Source organism: Cryptomeria japonica, chromosome 1, assembly GCF_030272615.1.
Source record: "Cryptomeria japonica chromosome 1, Sugi_1.0, whole genome shotgun sequence".
Lineage (NCBI taxonomy): Eukaryota > Viridiplantae > Streptophyta > Pinopsida > Cupressales > Cupressaceae > Cryptomeria > Cryptomeria japonica.
Genome location: NC_081405.1, coordinates 378,052,282 through 378,075,588, shown reverse-complemented (window position 1 = coordinate 378,075,588; position 23,307 = coordinate 378,052,282).

Sequence of the window (23,307 nt, the reverse complement as noted above, 5' to 3'; positions counted from 1 at the left end):
ATTACCCCTTATCTCCCTAAAGTAATGGTAAAAAGTGCTTGAAGGATAACCAATAGTGAAACTCTTATCTCTCTTTGAGGGAAAGGGTTAGTTTTCCTCTTGATCTATCACTCATCAGTTTCCCACCATCATAGTAATATAGGTTATAGATTGTGTTCAACTAATATTGGTAGTTTGAAGTTGTGAGAATACTTTATTTTCCTTCAAACAAGCTATAAAATTATCCCTTTTCTATGAAATATTGATGTATTGCATGCTTAGTTGAGTTGTGATGAATAAGATTTCTTTTATTGAAATGCATTGTGAGTTAATGTAGTTGATTAGGTTTCTCAACTATTCGGGGTATCACCTCTTAGGATAGGTTTCTATTTAAAAGTTTCTTCCTATCCCTTTTCCTAGAAAGTCAAGTTTGTAGGAGGATTCATTAAAGAAAACCAACTCACTCTAGAGGTTGATTTCCACCATAGGCAACCCATAGGCCTGGAAATCTTCTAATGTTTCACGAGATTGCTGAGCTTTTAGCTTAAGTATCAAGGGTGCAACTTGGTGACAACAATTTTTGGCACGCTAGATGGGACCCTTTGGATTGTTTCAATCCAAATTTTTTCCACATAGTTTTGGTTTTTGGTGTGAAAATTAGAAATTCCAGCCTTTGGAGGCAAGATCTACACACACCTGGTGATTTCAAGGTCAAATACCACTAGTTTCACAGACACAAAGTATTGGTATGCTCCAACAAAATTATTATTTCTAATTTCCATCTTTTGAATGGACACAAATGTCAAGTTTTCATGGAAATACTTATTATTTCCCCCCATATCATGAAAATATTGTCCATGAGTCCCCTTATCATCCAAATTCCTTTACAAATGTAGATAACCAACATGCTTGCCATGCTTACCAACCACACATCCCTGCTCAATCTTCTTGGCAACCTAACCAAGCCTATAACCAGTCTAGAGAAGCCCCTTTTCTTCCACATCAACAAGATCACACTTTTAATCAGCTCTAGAATGAAAATTTTGGGGTTAATGAAATCAAAGATATATTACAAGGCTTCACCAAGAAGATGGAGGAGATCAAAAGCCAACATGAGAAGAATGAAGAAGCTTTATAGGATTATCTTAATGAGTATTAGGATGAGTGGGCTTATCAAGCATATCTTCATGAACAGGAAGAGCTATCTCTTCAAGCCCAACTTCATAAACAAGAATTGAAGGCAAAATGTAGGTAGTTTGTAAATGTTTTTACAAGAGAGTTAATTACACTGAAAAAGAGATATGATGAGAATCTTACCAAGTTGGAGGCTCAAATAATTTCTCCTCCATTAAAGCTACCTATACAATCATATCCTTCTCTTTCATTGCAAAAATCTATAGTTAAACAAGAATATAGCCCAACTACTATCTTTCCAAACCCTTTCTTTGGTAAAGAGATCCCTATATTTAACACAATGTGCTTCATACAAAATGTGCTGATACATGAGCATGAGCAGCTTGCAATTCCTAAAGAAAAACCCCTTGAATAACCTATGTACCTTCCAATAGCCCAAGAAACTCCATAAATTGACCTAGTGCATCCTATTATATCACAAGAGAGCCATGATAATGAACATAGCAACCTGGAGCAACAAATTCAAGAGCAAGAAGTTAATGATAACCAAGAGGATCTATGTAATTGGTTGAAACAACCTCCACTTTTCTTTGAAAATCAGGAGGTTTAATGTGTTTCAATGACAACAAATTAGCTAGAGCAATATGACGAAGATACAAAGGAAGGTAATGTTGAAGGTGTTAATGATCAAGATTTTGATTTCCTATTTGACAAACTCCCTTGTTTTTATGATCAAGATGAAGAAATTATGCCCATAACAATGGAAAATCAAGTGTCTGAGTAGTATGAAAAAGAAATGATAGTGTTCTTGTACAAGAAGTTGTTTTTCAACTTGAGCAGATTCATAAATCTGAGCCTATACTTCAAGAAGATATTGTTGACCATTCATCAAACCTTGTAGAAACCTGTAATAAAGACAAATGTGATCCTTATATGCAAAAAAGTGAAGAAGATTGGGAGGAGGATGCCTTTTGGGATGATTTAGAAGGTTTTTGTTCTAACTTAGATGCTAAAGTAACATAAAATGAAGAGGTAATTCATGACCAGCAAGAGCAGGATGACATAGAAACAATGGTTCCTGAACCAATTATTTCCAATCTAAAGATTGAGGTTGAGGAAGCAATCCATCAAATTGAGACCACTAAAGAGAGCTCGAGTTTCATTCATACAAGGAGTTGTCCTATAAGGCATCTAATACACTTGTAGGCCAAAAATACATCAAAGGTCAAGCTCACACCCAAGCTTAAAAATTCAATTGAAGAGCATCTTTCTCAATTGGCCTATGGTCTTTCAAGAAACAATATGAATGGACGGAATGAAGAGGTAAACCACTATATTTTCATTCTTGAAGCAGAATTGCAACTTTTTATGAAAAACCTCCTCATTCTTCATCTTTTCTCAGTATTTCTTCATCAACTTGTAATAAATTCCAAATTGGAAAAAAAAGGCAGTTATTTTGAAAAACCAGTGAATGGTTTTGTGTGACCAAGTTTCTTTCTTGGTTAGGGTAGGGTAGAGTAGGTTTTCTTTGAGCCTTTCCCTTCCTCTAAGTGCTGACACACATCTTTTAGTTTATTTTTCTAGTTTTTCAGTGTAATTGTTGTTGTTCAATGCTTCTAACAGTAGAGCTAAGGTCATAATATGAGTTTGCCCAAGTCAAATTGACTCCTATACACAATGCATAAGCAAGGAAACTAGTCCTTCATGTTAATCAGGCAAACATCCCTGAGAGGTCACCAAGAATGTTACTAATTTTTACTTACAGGACAAAATTTTCTTATTATCAAGTAAATTTTAAGTGATATTTACAATATTGTATAAATGGCCTTGTGTTCCAAGTCATTGTCAAAAGTAAAGCCTTTTTGTTTTAGATAAAATTCTCCTTGAATTCAAATTTAGAATCATGCATTCAATATTCAAAGAGATATTGTTTATGTTGAAGTAAATCAAAGGTAAGCTCCTTTGACATTTTAGAGGGAAAGTTAAAGCTTTAAAAGAAAGGCAATATTATACCACATTGCATGAAGAGTTTTTGGCAGTCCATGCCCTTTGCCACAAAGAACTCTTTGTTTTCAAGTCATACTCCACATATGCATGATCCACTTTAGGCTTTTCAAGAAGAAGTTGCAGTTGTAAAGGCCAACCCTCATATGTCTTTGAGAATTCTAATGGTCACTAACAATAGATTTTCAAGGAAAAGAGGAAGAAGAATAAAGTTCAAACACAATAAATAAGGTCATGGAATCACAAGATAATAACAATAGATCTCACAAATAATATTTGTTTTCAATGTAGAATGTAATGACATGAAGTAATCAACAGTGAAAGTGGAGTTCATTTTTGAAGTCCAATAATAAAAGGAATTTTTAACAGATGGATCCTATGTTAAGAAGTAATCATACCACTTCATCAACTAGTTTAATTCATACCTTAGGTATGTATTCTACCATATGTCTTTTTAGTAAGACCATGAATAGAATATAGATCTCTACATTTGTTCATGAAACCAAGAAGGGTCCTTTGTGTACGCATAAAGCTTCTTAGTTCATATAGAGGACTTGTTTTGTTTGTTTTAATAAAAGAAAGAGATAAGGTTTCAATTATGCCTTAGTTATATCAAAGAAGGTCAAGAGTAGATCATATCATATTGTTGCATCTAGAAGATAGTGCATTTCATCAACAAAGGTGCAACATTAAAGGGTAGTCCCAAATTAATCAAATTCAAAATGTAGACCACAATGATCAAAGTCCTCTAGTAGCACGGGGAAGATTTGTGTTCTTGAGAGTATGGAGTCAAGAAGATAGCTATCAAGCACTCATAGCATCCCTAAGCTAGCTATTCCATAGTCCATTGATAAAAAATAATAGAAATGAGAAAGTATAGGGGTTTTGAATCTTGAAAAGGAAAGATTTCAACACCAAAAGCCCATGTTTGTAATATCAAATACATCAATAACCAAGTTCTAAGTATGACTGTCTCTTTCCATACATAGTGTTTGGGTACTTAAAAGAATAGAGCATAAGGATAAAAGAAGTCTTAACATCAATAATGCAATGCATTATGACAGTGAGAAGTTCCAGTCATAGGGTAGTAATAAAGGACATATATTGAAGACATTGCAGCCCTAGAAAAGAGATAAAAAAGGTTTCATAATAATAAGTATACGGGTCTACACAGTCAAATTGATGAATCATGTAACATATAAAAGCATGGTTACAATAATATGAACCACAAGATGCACTCATCAATCATCTTGAGACCTTATGATAGTAAGAAGATATAAAGACCGCAATCATGATGCTTTAGCAATCTTGACAGTGACAAGCTAAACCATGAAGAACACACCTGAAAGTCATAAATGGATTCAAAGAGTAGATCAAAAGACAAACCCATAACCATTATTGTATAGTAGTCATAGAGACATTACCAGTTTTAGAAGAGAAGTCACCATACAAGAGAAAATAATGATGGTAAAATGATGGTGAAGTGTTGTCATTCAAAGTAGAGGCATATAAAAGCAAAGCCTTCACAACAAACACTAGTCAAAGAGAATCTCAACAGGGCACTCAAATCAATGAAAAGTCACCTCAAGTGTCAAAAGTATGTAGTAGCATCTTTAAGCTACAAATCCAAGGTAAAGGTGAGTCTAATATTTTAGGGGGACTGTACCCAAGTTGCAACACCTAAGGTAGAAAATTATGTTCACCAACTACACACAATTCACTCCCTTGCATAATAAAAGTATTGAGACACATTCCTAGTAGAAGCAATGATGTGATTTTGAAGATAGAGTTTAGAGATGCAATAGAAAAATACCACAGTAAGCTCTATATTGCAAGATGAATACAATGTAAAATTGGTGCCATGAAAGAAAGAAGGCATTGAATGATTTAAAAGTAAAAGACACTTTCTTAGAGCCTTCAACAATGATAACATTGTTATATGATCATTGGAGCACTTATGACAGCCCAAGGCACAAATCTTTGTCCATTACTTTATTCATCATGTAATGGCACAAGACAAAGAACAATGAAAAGATTTGTTATGAAGCTACCCATTAGTATAAGTGGAATGATTGAATGTTGCCACAATGATCTGCAAGAGGATCTAAGACAACAAGGATGAAAAGGGAATAATGATTACCATCATTCTCAAATACATAAAAAGAACAGTATAAATAGCAACATCTTGGATAGTTAAGAGTCAAAAAGATTTGAAAAGAAAACCCTAGGATGGTCATTGAACTGTTTAGGGAAATCATGAATCATCCATGAATCCATACCATATTAACAACCAATCAAACCCTATACAATGAAGAATGTATGCCCAAAAAAGACCAATAGAAATTTTTTGACAAAATACAGTCTTGTAAAGCAAGCTACAACAAAGGCTAATATGTATGCAATAAAGTGGATTAGTGACATTATTTGGTTACAAGAGACCTAATATACAGGAACAATGAACATATAGAGTGATTGGGAAACTCTTAACATATTAGAAATTCAGGACAATGTCCTTATTGTGGAGGATGTGTGGCAATCCAAGGTTTGAGTCAGATTAAAAAAACTGTTCATAAGAGAGAATAGAGACATTGACAAATATATAAGGTGATAGGAGAGTAGAATGAACATATAGTAGTCCATTGACACTTTCATGAACAGTGACACAATACTTTTTAAAGTCCCCATGAATGCAATCACTGTCATAGAAAAATAGATGAGACACAATAATTGTCAATTAAAAGTAACAAGAGTTACTGTGAAGATTTGACTAAGCACTTCATGAAAAGTGGGGGAAAGTATAAGAATTTTTTTGAGAAAATCCCATGCTTGGATAGTGTAATTTGAGTTTCAAGTTTGAATGCAATCAATTGAGGTGGTCATTAATCAAGTCAAGGTTTAGTCTATAGGGTAATGAGGTAGAATCTAATAAAGCATTATGTAGTTAAAGGCCTAAAAGGAAGGGATTTTAGAGAAGATTAGAACTATTCAACATCAGTTAAAGTTTCCACTTGGGTGCCACATCACTTGAGGTTACTTTTCCAACAGTCAAACTTGAGTTTGAAACAATTTTAACCTCCTTTATGCATGCCTTCCTCTCAAATTTGACCTAAGAGTAGTATATCATCTTGAGTTATCAGTTGCAACTCTCTTCTATTTAGACTTATTTTCTTCTTCTCTCTCAGGAGTTCCTTTTTATTTGCCCTTTGCTTTTCAGCTAGGCATGAAGATTGTAGATCATGGAAGCATTTTCAGCTATAAAATTCCTTTATATTTTAATAATAGCAAGTAGTTTTCCTTATCAATACTTTGTGTATTGTGCTGAGCAATTGATTTGATGATATTTTGTGATTCCTTCTTGGAGCTGTTTAATGTTGGTTCTTTTTAACAACATTAATGCAAGAATATGCATAGTAATACATGTTATAGATTGTGTTCAACTATTATTAGTAGTTTGAAGCTGTGAGAATACTTTATTTTCCTTCAAACAATCTCTAAAATTAGCCCTTGTCTATGAAATATTGATGTATTGCATGCTTAGTTGAGTTGTGATGAATAAGATCTATTTTATTGAAATGCATTGTGAGTCAATGTAGCTGATTAGGTTTCTCAGATATTTAGTGCATCACCTCTTAGGATAGGTTTCTATTTCAAAGTTTCTTCCTATCCCTTTTCCTAGAAAGTCAAGTTTGCAGGAGGTTTCATCAAAGAGAACCATCTCACTCTGGAGCTTGATTTCCACAATAGGAAACCCACTGTCCTGGAAATCTTCCAATGTTTCATGAGATTGTTGAACTTTTATCTTAAGCATCACAGGTGCAATCTTGGTGACAACAACTAACTACTCCCCTGAGTAGCAACCACTACTCATCAATCTAGAGCACAAAATATCTTGGTAAATTTCACCAAACTGATGCAAATCAATGCATCTTAGTGCTTATTAGGAGGGGTAATTACCCCTAGCTTCCCTCTGAGATACTCAAAAGCATCTTTAGGCAAAGGTTTCATGAAGATATCTGCAATATGTTCCTTAGTAGGCACATACTCTAATCCGACTTCCTTCTCATTCACCTCCTCTCTCAAGAAATGAAACTTGATTGATATATGCTTAGTCTTAGAATGCAACACCATATTCTATGAAATATTAATGGCACTTGAATTATCACATATATGGAAACAATTTCATAAAAAATAACTCTAATATCCTTCAACATTTGCTTCATCCAAACTACCTGAGTACAACTGGTAGCCACAATAATGTAGTCAACTTCTGTAGTAGATAAGGAGATAGCATTTTGATTTTTACTTGACCATGCAACCAATCTCTTTCCAAGGAAAAACACACCACCACTAGTACTCTTCCGATCATCCACTTCACCAGCCCAATCAACATATGTAAAAGAACTCAAATTAAAGTCATCATCTTAAGGATACCACAAACCAAAATCAATTGTCCCTTTCAAATATCTAAAAATTCTTTTAACAACTACAACATGAGATTCTTTAGGTTTAGCTTGAAATCTAGCAACAAGAACAACAACATTAATAATATCACGTCTAGTTTGAATCAAATACAACAATCCACCAATCATAGATATGTATCTAGTCTAATTTGTTTTTAGAGAATCATCAACTTTTGCTAACTTACATCCGGTTACCATAGGAGTACCAACATGCTTAGCATTATCCAAACCAAACTTTTTCAATAATTCCTTGACATACTATGATATGAAGATACCTTTACTTGACTGTGAAATTTGTAATCCCAAGAAAAATTTCTTCTCACGAATCATAGACATTTCAAATTCATTTTGCATATCATCAATAAACTTCTTGCACAAACCATCATTTCCACCAATAATAATATCATCAACAAATACTTCAACAATTAAGATGTTATCATTATCAATCTTGAAATATAGATTACTGTAAGAAGTGCGTTTATTTAATTCAAGCTTCATCAAATACCTATCCAATCTTGTATACCAGGATTTGGGGTCTTGCTTTAATCCATACAGTGCTTTCTTCAACCTGCAAACCATATTCTTTTCCCCTGTCAATTGAAATCCACCTGGTTGCTAATGTAAACTTCTTCTTCTAGCTCACCATTAAGAAAGGCTGACTTAACATCCATTTGATACACTTTAAAATCTTTGTAAGCAGCATAATCAAGAAATAATCTAACAAATTTAATTATAGCTACCAAAGAAAAAGTCTCCTCAAAATGGACACCTTCCATCTGTGAATAACCCTTACAAACAAGTCTAGCTTTATTCCTAACAACCTCACCTTGTTCATTCAATTTATTTCGAAATACCCACTTAGTTCCAATTACATTTTTATCTTTAGGTCTAGGAACTAAAATTCATATATTGTTCTTTCCAATCTGATTCAAGTCATCTTCCATTGCTCTGACCCAATTTTCATGTTTACAAGCTTCATCAACATCCTTAGGTTCAATCTTATAAATAAAGCAATACTCTTCAACAATTCTTCTCCTAGTCATTACACCTCTATTCTTATCTCCTATGATATGATTTTTTGAATGGTTTAACTTTACATACCTTGGAGTCTTAGGATTATCTTTGTGTTTTAGACTCTTGAACTCTTTCTTCTTCATTAGCATCTACACCTTCATTCTCAAGCTTTTCCAGAACATTCTAAATTTGATTCGGGGTTTTCACTTTCTTTCCTTTACCTGTACTGACATCCTAATCATCTAAATTATATCCACAAGGTCTAGGATTATACACATTTCATTCATCAACTTTCACATTATCACTTTCAACTATCTTTCTCAATCTTTTGTTATAACACCCGTAGGCCTTACTCTTAGTAGAATAACCAAGAAAAAATCCTTCATCACATCTAGCATCAAATTCTCCTAAGTCTTCATCTCTTTTTATATAACATTTACTACCAAAAATTCTAAAACATCTAATAGTAGGAGCATGACCAAACCATAACTTATAAGGAGTCTTACTGGTATCACCCTTGATATGAACTTGGTTCAAGGTATATACTACAATACTCACAACTTCTCTCAAGTAGATTTGTCACACATTTCCTTCAATCATCATTATTATAGTAGCTTCCAAAACTATTCTATTCTTTCTCTCCACAATACCATTCTACTGAGGAGTCCACGTAGAAGATAACTATCTCTTCACCCCATGCTCTTCACAAAAATAACTGAACTCACCGGAGGTAAATTATCCACCTCTGTCAGATCTTAGGCACTTCAACTTCAATCTAGTCTATCTCTACCATAGCCTTGAAAATATTGAACTTCTCCAATGCTTTAGATTTCTCCCTTAAGAAGGTAACCGACATCATCCTTGAATAGTGATCAATTAGAAACATGAAGTACTTGTCACCCTGTAATCTTTTCATTCTAGAAGGACAACATAGATCCATGTGCACAAGATCCAATATTTCATTAGAAGTATATTGTTTTCTTTTGAAAGAAACTTTTGTTTGCTTCCCTAACTAACATTCCTTACATACTAGATTAGAAGGCTTTAAAATCTTAGGCAGATATCTCTCAGCTTGAGTAAAACTTATCTTAACCATGTAGTCAAAATTTACATGACACTGTTGGAATCAATGAACACTAAGAGGGGGGTGAATTAGTCTTTTGCAAATTTTGAATTTGTTAATATGATTCTTTAACTATCGGTTGAAAAAAAAGAAAGAAAAGTGCTAAAACATAAAGCAATTAACCATGCAACCATAACACCAAGAATTTTTACGTGGACACCCAAATGGGAAAAACCATGGTGGGATTTGAACCCACAATATTATTCCACTATGGCCAATAGCAAAATAATATAACATAAAGGGAATACAATTTCATTTAGGCATATTGCCTAGACTTTACTACTCAAGTTACAAAAACAGAGCTACAACCCTAGAGGAAGGCTCCCTGCCTTACAAGAGATTATAGATTGATTACAGTAAGTAAAGAACTGAAAGTAGCATTTGACTATGCAAAATATCAATTCTGGTTAGGCACAAAATGATCCGCTACACTGTTATGATAAACTTCTCTATTCTACTTTACTGAATTAACACAATTTTGAATGTGCATGTGAAACTGCACTCAATCGCTCCAAACACACCACACAGATTATTTCCAACAACTAATCCATTAACCCAAATGGTATTATATATCCAAACACTCAAAATTAATCACCCACTAGTTGGCTTCATCAAATATAAAAAATGAAATGTGTAGCTTCAAGTCGGCTTAGATCTATTGCCAAACCATATACTGGACTTAAAATACATAATCACATGCTTCCTATAGGTCTCACACATCATTCCAAGCATGTTTCCAATCACTGGTAACAACTTAAAGAATCCGATCACACGATACACCATCAAAACTAAAGAGTACTCTATTTTACTGTTCTACTGGATACCAAACCTTCAAATAGGCGTAGGAATCAATATCGGAGGGTGGATTGATGTAATAATCTGCTTCATATACCTAGCCAATTAATCATTGATCAACGAAAATGAAACTGCTTCACCGGAAGTCACAAAGTCGTATGCATAACTGCACTAACAAACTTAATCCAAAAATACCATATTCAAGACATTTGGTTAACCAAAACTTCATACCGAATCAGGTCAGTAGACTGAGTTGCCATAAATGAAAACTCCTAAGAATCTACAAGCATCAGGAACCACCAGTCTTCACCTGAGCATCATCAAAACACCAAAGGCCAACACAGGTGAAAAATGATAAGTATCCAAAATTTGCAAAACACCAAAAATCTGAATTCTGTACATTCAATCTGATCGACTCCCCCTTGAACCACTTACTCCATTTTTCACTTATCTCTCTCTCTCTCTCTCTCTCTCTCTCTCTCTCTCTCTTTGACATCAATGGAAAAGGGTTGGAATCCACCAAAACTTATATACAAAAAAATGAATGAATGCACTTGATTACATGAACTTAAAGATGTCTTAGTAAGTCACGTTTAAGGGTTTCAGATACTCATTCCATCCTCTCAGGAAACAATAAAAGACATTTATTAAGGAATTGTACATAAATGCATGAATCTCAACACTCTGAAGATCGGATGGCATAAGTTTACCTAAGGCTCTTGTTGCATCTTGTTGCGCTCCTATCAAGGTGTCCATCTGAGGGATTATCAAGCTCCTCAATTCCCCTACTCTACTCAGCATTCTTTCCTTATCATGATTCAGGACCCTTATTTTATCAAAATAATCCAAAATTAATGCCTCAAGGGTACTCAGGTAGACAGATTGTGGTGCAAAAGAATGACCTATACTAGAAAGCTTACCCTCAATATCTCTTATTTTCTGATCAATGTGTAGTAAATTTGGGCAAAAATAGACATGATTTGAAAATTTTCCCACCTTCATCTAATGCCTCTTCTACACTCTTCATTGCAAACTTTAGGCTCCCATTATCCCTTTCTATTTCATTCAACTTTTCCTGCAATCTCATCTCATTAAACCTTTTCTATACAAATTTATCTATATCTTTTTCTAATTATAGAAAATTGGAGTTAACAACATTTAACAAATTCTTAAGCTTTCTAGAGTGAGAAGCACCGAAATCCTGACAAAAAATAGGAAAAAGCTTTTCCAAAACCTCAGTGGCAAGTGAGATGACTTCTTTATCTTTAGACTGAGATTTCAATAGATCTTCACTTGCCTTGATCTGATCTTGGGTGGCAAGTTTCAAATATTGAAGAGGGGAAATAGTGCTTAAATCAACCGGACAATGAGAAAATTCATCCTCTACATCAATCTCCTTACCTTTGTTGGTGACAATTTCTGCAGTCATTGTTACTGAAGGTTTCTCCATTTTCTCATCACTCATCTCCTTCCCAACCTCTGCATTCATACTCTTTTCAACTTTCACTATCTCCTCTACTATCATTTCTACAATCACCTCTATCTCAGGAGGATCCTGAGTAGCTTCACCAAAGACATCTGTAATTGGATTCTTAGGTGTGTCTAGTGGTTCTTCTTTCTCAATAGATTGGAAATCTACCTAATCACTAGAGACTTCTACATGTACTTCTAGAATGGAAGTGTCAAGACTCTATCCTTCCAAGTGGGAGACATCCTGAGGTTTATTTACCTCATATCTCAGCTCAAGTAACAAGTCTTTCATTATTTGTTATGTTTCTCTTGCCACTTCATCAATTTTGCCAAGCATAATTTTGTTAACTCTTTTCTTGCTCCTAAATTTTCCTTTTCCCAATTTCAATAATATTTCAACTTCATCCTTAGAGATGACTGAACAAGTATTCACCAAAACATACTCCTACATTTCTTCATCTTTTTGGTAGGCAGTATTTCTTCAGATATCAAGAATATCATACAACTCCTTAGGAAACTCAGATGATAACTCAATTAGAGATCTACTGAAATTATTCATATATACTACAACTGCTTCCTCAATCTCTCTCCTCTCCTTATCATCCATATTCTCATAATATGCACCAAGATTTTTCAAATTTCCATCCTTAATGATTTCATTCTTTATATCTTCTAAGGATTTGGGAGGAATAATCTCAATCTCACCAAATTCCAAGGCCGCGTCTATCTTAGATCTTAGCTTCCTGGTTCCCTTAGACTTTTCGGATGGCTTGCCTTGAATCATTGTCTTCTTAGAGAGTGGAGCATTACCAGATGGCTTTTTGACTACTCAAGTGTAAGTAGCAGTCTTCTTGACTTTTTGAACTTCTTCATCTGACTTTGTCTCCTCCTCTGCTCCAACATACTACCTAGAAGGCTTCTCCTTTTTTCGCTTCTCAACTCCATTGACTGATACTAAGGGCTTGGTCTTGGGTGGAGAAACTAGTTTCTTCACTTCGGAAATAGGTGTAGGCTTACTAGGTTTAGTTTTGAGTTGCATAGAAGGTTTAGCCAGTTTGGGTTGTGGTTTGATTACATCTTCTTCCCTTAGAATGTTCTGAGCTCTTTCCCTTTGTACAACTTCCTTTGTCAATCCCATCTATTCTACAACAACCTCTATTTCTTTTAAGATCTTCCTATTTCTTCTAGCATCAATGAACTGTTTATGCAAACTTGTCTTTTTCCTTGAAAGTACCAAATCTTTCTTCTTTTGGATCTACTAGTTGGCTCAATAGGTGTTGAGCATAAGCTTCAAGTGTGATAGCATCAACTTCATACCCCATGGGCATGATCCAAATTGTCCTAGGATCAATTGCTTCCATCTGACATCAATCTTTATCAACCATGAAGCAAATATTTTGCTCATATTTCTCCACAATCTCCTTAGGGATTCTTTCTCTGCTCTTCATGGTGGCTTGAAAAGTCTTGAAATAGCCCCACAATGTGAATATTCTCATTGTAGCATCTCCTATTCCCACAATCCCTCCTTGATTTGCATTTCCATAGGTCTATCATAGGCCCATTGGACCTTTCCTTTTATGTCAAGGATATCATTCAAGAAATATAAGGCCAAACAAGTAAGAAGAGACCCATACTTAAAAGTGTTCTTCTTGTCTTGCTTAATTTTCTTCAAATTATTCATCAATTCATTCAAAGGGGTTGTACACAGATCATACCTCTTGTCATCCTTGAGCATCTGATATGCTGAATAAATTGTAGTTTCAAAGATGAATTTTTGTCTGCTTGATTGATAGACTTTGTAACTAGCCACCATTGATGCAAACCTCACATCATGCTACAAGATGTCATTGATTGCCATTTCTCTATTATCAAACTTAGAATTGGTAGTGGCTATCACTGTGTTATTCAATACTTTTCTTAGGCCAGGTACTTCACAGGTTTCACTTAGGCATGTCACAACTTTAATTGCTTGCTTAGTGATCTTATGAGGCATATCAAGCCATATGAACTCATCATGGACTCGACTGAGGATATATCGGATCCATTCTACTTCATCAAACATTAGGAAATGGATGGATTGAGAAAAGCCCTTGTCTTTAAGAACCTTATATTCTGGTTTGAGGTTACCCAAGCTATCAACCAAATGTTTGTTATACAAGGTCAACATATCAACATTTCCAAGCTCCTAAAGATCATAATGGATGTATGCCCTAATATCCTCATTGTGAAGAATGTTGTAGGGTACCAAAGAAAATGCTCCTTCCAGATCATCTTCGACACACTTGAAGGGGTGTTTCTTGAAAATAGGTTTGTCTTTATCCTTAATTTCAACAACCAATAGGGTAGTGATTCCAGATGCTGATGCCATTTTAAATATAGGGTTTGAAAATGGATAGCTTTGCTGAATATATAAATACCTTTTAGTTCAATCAGGCACAAGAAATTTGCTTCTCAATCACTGCAAGCTCAATTTTGATCACCAAATCTCTTTTCTTCACTGCACTGCTCTTTATTTTCATAAAATCGCTTGTCGAAGCCTTGAATCTTCATTAGATATTCCGAATAACATCTGCATACATGATTTAAAGTTCCCACAAGCTACTAAAATTGGTTACAGATCACCAAAGAGGAGGTTCTTGGGAATCTACATGTGAAGGTCCCCCTAAGGCCAAAAAGCCCTAGTTGTTGGATGAGGTTCCATCACCGGTTTTAGGTGTGGAGCCATTCTGTACATCGAAATCTTCTTTCTTAACCCACATTTTCTTATGCTAATCTCTGATTTCATCTACTTTTGCTTTGTCTTTCTCATCTGATTTGTTTTTGTTTGTCAGACTATTATTCTTGCTTCTACAGTATTTTGCAATGTGACCAAGCTTGTTGCATGCATGGCAAAAAAATTTTCTCTACATAGGTCTAAAATTCATATGATTTGGTCTCATCATGCATTGGTTAGAGATATGTCCAAACATCCCACAAGCATAACATATCTTGTTCTGAAAATTGTTCATTACTGCTCTGCACATGTTTGACTTGTGACCAAAATTATTGCATATGAAACACTAACCGGTAAAGGTAGGACCATTATTCATATTATTCATTCCATTATTTATCCTACTTTTGCATTGATCTGCCATATGACAAAATTTATTGTAAGTAAAACATCTACCAATGAATTTATAGGCATTAGGCTATCTTATCAGAGGATTCTTGTTCTTAGGCTTTGCTTTGCTCTTCCCAGAACTAGAGGATTCTCCTTTCTCATATCCAATTCCTCTCATATCTTTTCCATGCCTCTGACTATCCAACATTTCATCAAGCCTTGCTGAGCTAGCATTGAATTTGCCTTTGTATTCATTTACAGTAGCAAGTTCATCTCTTAAAGCAACAATTTGTCTTTCAAGTCCTTATCCATCATTCCTTGATTGTGTCAACTCAGGCTTCAACTGATCATTCTCATAGGTAAGCCCGAAGCATTCATTTGATCTATCTTTCAATGATTGAGTCAGAATTTCTTCATTCTTCTTCCGGTCTTCAATCTCTTTAGATAGCTTCATCACTATGGATTGCATCTCATTCTTCAATACAACATTCTCTCTAGCAAGATTCTCACACTCATCAGACATGTCTTGATTCTCCATGCTTTGTTCTTCTTTTTATTTCAGTTTGTCCATCATTTCTTTCCTCTTATCTCTTGAAGTGTTCACTTGCTATTTCAAATCATTAATAAAGTCTTCAACTGCATTTAGGTTTCTCTTCAAATAACTTATTTCATTTCTTGTTGCATCAAGATCTTCAAGAGCCACACAAAGTTGTATTTGGAAATTTGAATCCATCGATTAAGTATCCCGAACCTTCCTCAAGCAGTTAGGCTTTCTTGGAGGAACTAAGCTCTGATACCAACTAATGGAATCAATGAACATTGAGAGGGGGAGAGTGAATCAGTGTTCTGCAAATTTTGAATTTGTTAATCTAATTCTTTAACCACCAATTGAACAACAAAGAAAGCATAGTGCAGAAACAAAAAGCAAATAACCATGCAACCATATCACCAAAAACTTTTACGTGGAAACCCAAATGGGAAAAACCATGATGGGATTTGCACCCACAATATTATTCCACTATGGTTAGTAGAAAAACAATATTACATAAGGGGAATGCACTTGCATTTAGGCATACTTCTTAGAGTTCACTACTTAATTTACAAAAATAGGGCTACAACCTTGGAGGAAGGCTCACTACCTTACAAGATATTGTACAAACTAATTATAGTAAGTAAAGAACTGGAAATACAATTTGACTATGCTAAATATCAATTCCAGTTAGGCACAAAATGATCCATTGCACTGTTCTGATAAACTCCTTCGTTCTACTTTACTAGATCAACACAATTCTGAATACATATGTGAAACTGCTCTCAATCACTCCAAAGACACCACATATATTATTTCCAACAACTAATCCATTAACCCAAATGGTCTTATATATCCAAACACTCAAAATTAATCACCTACAAGTCAGCTTCACCAAATATAAAAAATGAAATGTGTAGCTACAAGTCGGCTTAGATCTATTGTCCATGTTGGTATTATGGATGTGTTGTATTGGTTTTGTCATTGATTTCAACACTCGTCAACACTTATCAGTACTTATCTTTCTGGAGATCTTTGGTTATGTTCACCGGCATGTTTAGTGACTTATGCACAGTCACTGGTATTTGGTTCACTGGTAGGTTATATTATTCACTGACACTGAGGATGATCTGTTATCATCTGGAGATTACTTGGTTATGTCAAAGACATGGCTTGGACACTTGTTTTGGAGATTTGGTTATTGGTCTAATCGAGTTGGCATATTTGTTGTTACCGGAAAATTGGTCTAGGTTATGGACCGACATGCGTTATCTATTTCAAATAATCAAGACACGTTATGGGGATCATCTATTGAATGGTTATTATTGTAAATGCATTAAGTCAACATGATGCATCACGTATTGATTCATTTGTAATTGATTTAATTGTAATATTATTAGTGAGTCGACCTACACATTTGGTCTTAAGTTTTTGTATATATGTAAGATCTCATTTGTGAGATTATGTGGTAGAGGAATGTAGTAAGGTATTATAAGGTTGTGATATTTGGTATATGTGAATATAAGCAAAGCTATTCACGCAGACATCATTTGAAGATTCAAGGAAGGTTTGAAGAAGACAACCAAACCTTAACCGGTATTGAATCCAGCATATGAAGATGTTACTTTGAGCAGTACATTATCATTGGATTTAACCATCCAATTGTAGGTAGTGTGACTCTCATTTTATAATTGAGCAGTGAGCTCTAGGCAATTGGCCTTTCTGCATGTGCAGACCCCATTTGTACACACATACTATCTATAGTAGTACCATCTGATTATGGGTAAAGTTTCCCACTGTGGTTTTTCCCCTTACAAGGTTTCCACATACAAATATTTGTGTTATGTGTTGTGGATGATATTTCTCTTTCTGTTTCATGCATTAAACTTCACCGATATTGTTATTAACTGTTAAACTGTCAACCGGCATTAAGTTTGGTTTACCGGTATTATGCATCAAGTTTGATTAGTTATGTTTGGATTTAAATTAATAGACAACTGATTCACCTCCCCCCCCCCTCAGTTTCCTTTGGGTCCTAACAATTGGTATCAAAGAGGACAACTCTTTTTGCAGAAGTTTAACAACTTGAGGAGATTCTATGGCAACTAACTATTTCAGGAAGGACAGTCGAAAACTTGATGGAACCAACTATGGTATATGGAAGATTAGAATGGAGACACATCTGAATTGCATTAGAAGAGACATATGGGATGTTAAAAATGATGGCTATGTTGGTCCTACATAGATTCAACCTAATCCACCAAACTTGGCTAAAGATCAGGAGAATGATTGCAAAGCAAGAGAAACACTTTTGAGCGTATTGTCAGATCAACAAATCGTGGGATTATCAGACCAATCTACTGCTAAAGCTATTTGGGACAAATTGGAGACATTGAATGAAGGTGATACCACTGTCAAAATTGCAAAATTGGAATGCTTTCAGGTCAGGTATGAAAATATGAAAATGTAAGAAGATGAAAGAATTTTTGCTTTTATGGAGAGAGTTAATGAAATTGTTTTGGGTATACAATGTTGTGGAGGATCCTTAAGTGAAGATGAGATTGTTTCTAAAGTTTTAAGAGCATTGCCACCGGCATACAAAATGGAAGTAACTGCTATTAATGAATTGAGAACAATGCCTAATACATCAGTATCTAGAGATACCTTGGTTGGAAAACTTTCAGCTTTTGAACTTGAGGAATTTGGTCTTGTTGCTACAATTAAGACAGATTTAGCTTTCAAAGCATCATCACCATCATCTGAGAAATCTGATTGGAAAGCACTTTATGCAAGAGAACTTGAAGACATCAGAAGGGAAAATGAAGTACTGGAAGAGCTTGAAGCACTATTTGTAAGAAAAATGTCTAAAGGTCCAGTTGGAAGTAGTTATGAAGGTAAAGCACCTTTTAAATATTTTAACTGCAATAAAATTGGTCATATGGCATCTAGGTGTCCTAATAGACATGAAAGATTGAGAGACAAAGATAAAAGAACATATAAGCCTAACCCTGAATATCAGAGATACAGATTTAAGAAGAATAGAGACAAATCATGTTACTATGCCGATGAAGGAGTTACTAATGATTCTAATGAGGAACCGACAAACAATGGATGGGCTTTTGTTGCAATAATAGATCAACTGACACCTACTGTACAATCGGTAGAGTAGGCCCTGGTAGGTAAAATTAAAGAAAAGGATGAATGGATCATTGATTCCGGATGTTCACATCATATGACGTGATAAAAGTAAATTCTTAACCTTTCAGGAATACAATGGAGGTCTAGTAAGATTTGGGGATGATAAAGCCTATTTGATCAAAGAAAAAGGCACTATATCTTTTGATGGTAAGCACAATACTCACAACATTTATTATGTTGAAGGTTTGAAGCATAATCTTTTGAGTGTTGGTCAATTAGTTGAGAAGGGATTGCAGTTACAATTCAAGAATGGTAAATGCAAAATCATGAATAGAACTGCTTTGGAAATTGCAATTGGTAATCAGACTAGAGGTAATATATTTCATTTGAATAACAATGAGAAAACATGGTTGATTGCACATATTGATGAAAGTTGATTATGGAATAAGAGACTTTGTCATGTAAATTTTTATTGCATCGTGAAGATCAGTACACCTAAGGCAGTAAGGGATTTACCTAAGATTGTAAAACCTCACCATCTAGTATGTAAGGAATGTCAACTTGGAAAGCAAGTTAGAACAACTTTTAAGAGTATTCCAAAGAAATCCAATAATGTTCTTGATTTAATTCACAATGATTTATGTGGTCCGAAAAGAACTAGAAGTCTACAAGGAGATAGATATTATATGCTAATCATTGATGATTATTCTTGAATGTGTTGGGTTACTTTTCTCAGGGAGAAATCATAAGCTTTCAGGAAATTCAAACTATTCAAGGCAATAGTAGAGAATGAAATTGGTAAGAAAATCAAATGTTTAAGATTAGATCAAGGAGGTGAATTCACATCTAAGGAATTTAATACATTCTGTGAAGTGAATGGAATCAAAAGACAACTATCAGCACCTCAGATACTCCAACAGAGTGGAGTTGTGGAAAGGAAGAACAAAACTATTCTGGATGCAGCTAGAAGCATGATATCAGAAGCAAACCTACCTCATGTATATTGGAGAGAAGCAGTGGATACAATGGTTTACACATTCAATAGAGTTCACATCAAAGGTGAAACCGGTAAGACCCCTCATGAACTATGGTTTGGTAATACTCCTACTCTTAAATATTTCAGAATATTTGGAAGCAAATGTTATATTTGGAGAGATGAGTATATTGGTAAATTTGATCCTAGAAGTGATGAAGGAATATTTCTTGGTTATAATAAGAGATTGCAAAAAATCATTGAGAGTGCAAATGTGAAGATTGATGAATAGTTTAGAAGAGATTCAAGGTCTATGGACTCTGAACCGGTAGTTGAGATAATCATAAATGAACCTACACTGAATACACCGGTACAAAATGTTGATCCAGTCACACTAGAATCATCAAAGAATTCCACAGTGACTAAAGAACAACAACAAGTGAATACACCTAGATATGTAAGATTGAATCACTCTGAAAGTCAGATAATTGGGAATAAGTATCAAGGTGTGATGACTAGAGGAAGACTGACAAATGAAGAGGTATGTTTTGTTTCTCAAATTGAACCAACATTAGTTAATGAGGCATGTGAAGATAAACATTGGACTAAGGCTATGAAAGATGAATTGGAACAAATTGAAAAGAATAACACATGGACATTGGTTCCCCGACCTAAAAAAAAAACGTAATTGGAATTAAATGGGTATTCAGAAATAAACCTAATGAAGATGGTAAGGTAATAAAAAACAAAGCAAGATTAGTGTGTAAGGGATATTTAGAGAAAGAGGGAATTGATTACAATGAAACCTTTGGACCGGTAGCTAGAATTGAGGAAATTAGACTATTTCTATCATTTGCAGCACACAAGAACTATAAAGTATATCTAATGGATGTTAAATGTGCATTTCTGAATGGTGATGTTGAAGAGGAAGTTAACATTGAACAACCTGATGGATTTTCTTTAACAAATGACAAAGATATGGTTTGCAGGTTAATGAAAGCTTTATATGGATTGAAGCAAGCTCCTAGAGCTTGGTATGCTAGATTGGGGAAATATCTTTTGAAGCTTGGTTACACTAAAGGTAATGTTGACAACAACTTATATTTCAAAGTGACTAATGATGACATCTTGGTTATTAAAGTTTTTGTTGATGATATCATTTTTGGAGGAGAAGATGGATTGTGTAAAGACTTTTCTAATAAGATGCAGGAAGAATTTCAAATGTCTATGTTTGGGGAGATAAAATTCATTTTAGGATTGCAGATTTCACAGACTAATAAAGCTATATTCATATGTCAATCAAAGTACTTGAAGGAACTACTAAATAAATTTGGTATGGAAAACTCTAAACCGGTAAGTACTCCTATGACTACAACTGATAAACTATCTTTGAAGGATGATTTAGCCCCTGTTAATCCAAAAAGATATAAATCTATGATTGGAGGTTTACTATATTTGACACAAACAAGACCTGATATTATGAATGCAGTATGTATTGTTTCAAGATTTTAGAGTAATCCTAAGGAAAATCATGAATCAACAGTGAAAAGGATTTTTCGATATCTACGAGGCACAACAAATCTTGGTTTATGGTATCCTAAAGATGAAAATTTTGATTTATGTGCATACACCAATGCAAATTGGGCAGGAGATGTAGATGACAGAAAGAGCACCACCAGTGGAGCATTCTTTCTTGGTAGCAGATTGATTTCATTGTTGAGCAAGAAACAGATTTATACATCATTATCAACAACTAAATCAGAATATGTTGCAACAACAACTAATTATACTCAAGTATTATGGATTAAGCAAATGTTGAAGGACATAAAGGTAAAATGCAAAGAACCTATAATAATTTACTGTGATAATATGGCAGCAATTGATATATCCAAGAATCCAGTATTCCACTCTAAAACTAAACATGTTTCTATCAAATTCAATTTTCTGAAAGAGAATGTTGAAGCAAAAGAAGTGAAATTGGTTTATGTAAATACTAAAGAGCAGATTGCAGATAGCTTTACTAAGCCTTTTCCTAAGGAAAATTTTGAATATCTTAGAGAGTAGCTTCAAGTAATACCCTCACCGGTAGAGACTTGGACAGTTGGAGATTGGCATCAGACCAAAAGGAATTAACAAAGAAACCTTTTTCCGGCTTTGATGAAGGAGAGATACTTCAAAGGGGGAGTAGTTGGTATTTGTAATTAGTTCTATGAACTGGTTGTATCTATTTTTTGTATTGCTTTGGCATTTGATGTCAAAGCGGGAGAGATATTTATGGAAAAACATATTATCTTTTGGGGAGAGATTACTCTTTGGGGGAGAGATATTATGTATTTTGATTTCTGGTAATTGATCTATTCTGGAGATTGATTGGTTTTTGGTTTTTGGCATTTTTCCTTTAGCACTTAGATGGTTTTTCCATCTTGTGTTATCATCAATGCCAAAGGGGGAGATTGTTGGTATTATGGATGTATTGTATTGGTTTTGTCATTGATGTCAACACTTGTCAACACTTATCAGCACTTATCTTTTTGGAGATCTTTGGTTATGTTCACCGGCATGTTCAGTGGCTTATGCACAGTCACCGATATTTGGTTCATTGGCAGGTTATATTGTTCACCGACACTGAGGATGATCTATTATTATCTAGAGATTACTTGGTTATGTCAAAGACATGGTTTGGACACTTGTTTTGGAGATTTGGTTATTGGTCTAATCGAGTTGGCATATTTGTTGTTACCGGCAAATTGGTCTAGGTTATGGACTGGCATGCGTTATCTATTCTAGATCAGCACGACACATTATTGAGATGCTCTATTGATTGGTTATTATTGTAAATGTATTAAGATGACATGATGCATCACGTATTGATTCATTTGTAATTGATTTAATTGTAATATTCTTAGTGAGCCGACCTACACATTTGGTCTTAGGTTTTGGTATATATGTAAGATCTCATTTGTGAGATTATGTGGTAGAAGAATGTAGTAAGGTATTATAAGGTTGTGATATTCGGTATATGCAAATATAAGTAGAGGTACTCATGTAGAAATCATTTGAAGATTCAAGGAAGGTTTGAAGAAGACAATCAAAGCTTAACCGGTACTGAATCCAGCATATGAAGATGCTACTTTGAGAAGTACATTATCATTGGATTTAACCATCCAATTGTAGTCAGTGTGACTCTCATTTTGTGATTGAGCAGTGAGCTCTAGAAAGTTGGCCTTTTTGCATGTGCAGACCCCATTTGTACACACATACTATCTGCAGTAGTATCATCTGATTGTGGGTAAGGTTTCCCACCGTGGTTTTTCCCCTTACAGGGTTGCCATGTACAAATATCTGTGTTATGTGTTATGGATGATATTTCTATTTCTATTTCATGCATTAAACTTCACCGGTATTGTTATTAACTGTTAAATTATCAATTGACATTAAGTTTGGTTTACTGGTATTATGCATCAAGTTTGATTAAGTTATATTTGGATTGAAATTAATAGACAACTGATTCACCCCCCCTCTCAATTGCCTCCGGGTCTTAACAGTCGAACCATATGTCAAACTTAAAATACATAATCACACACTTCC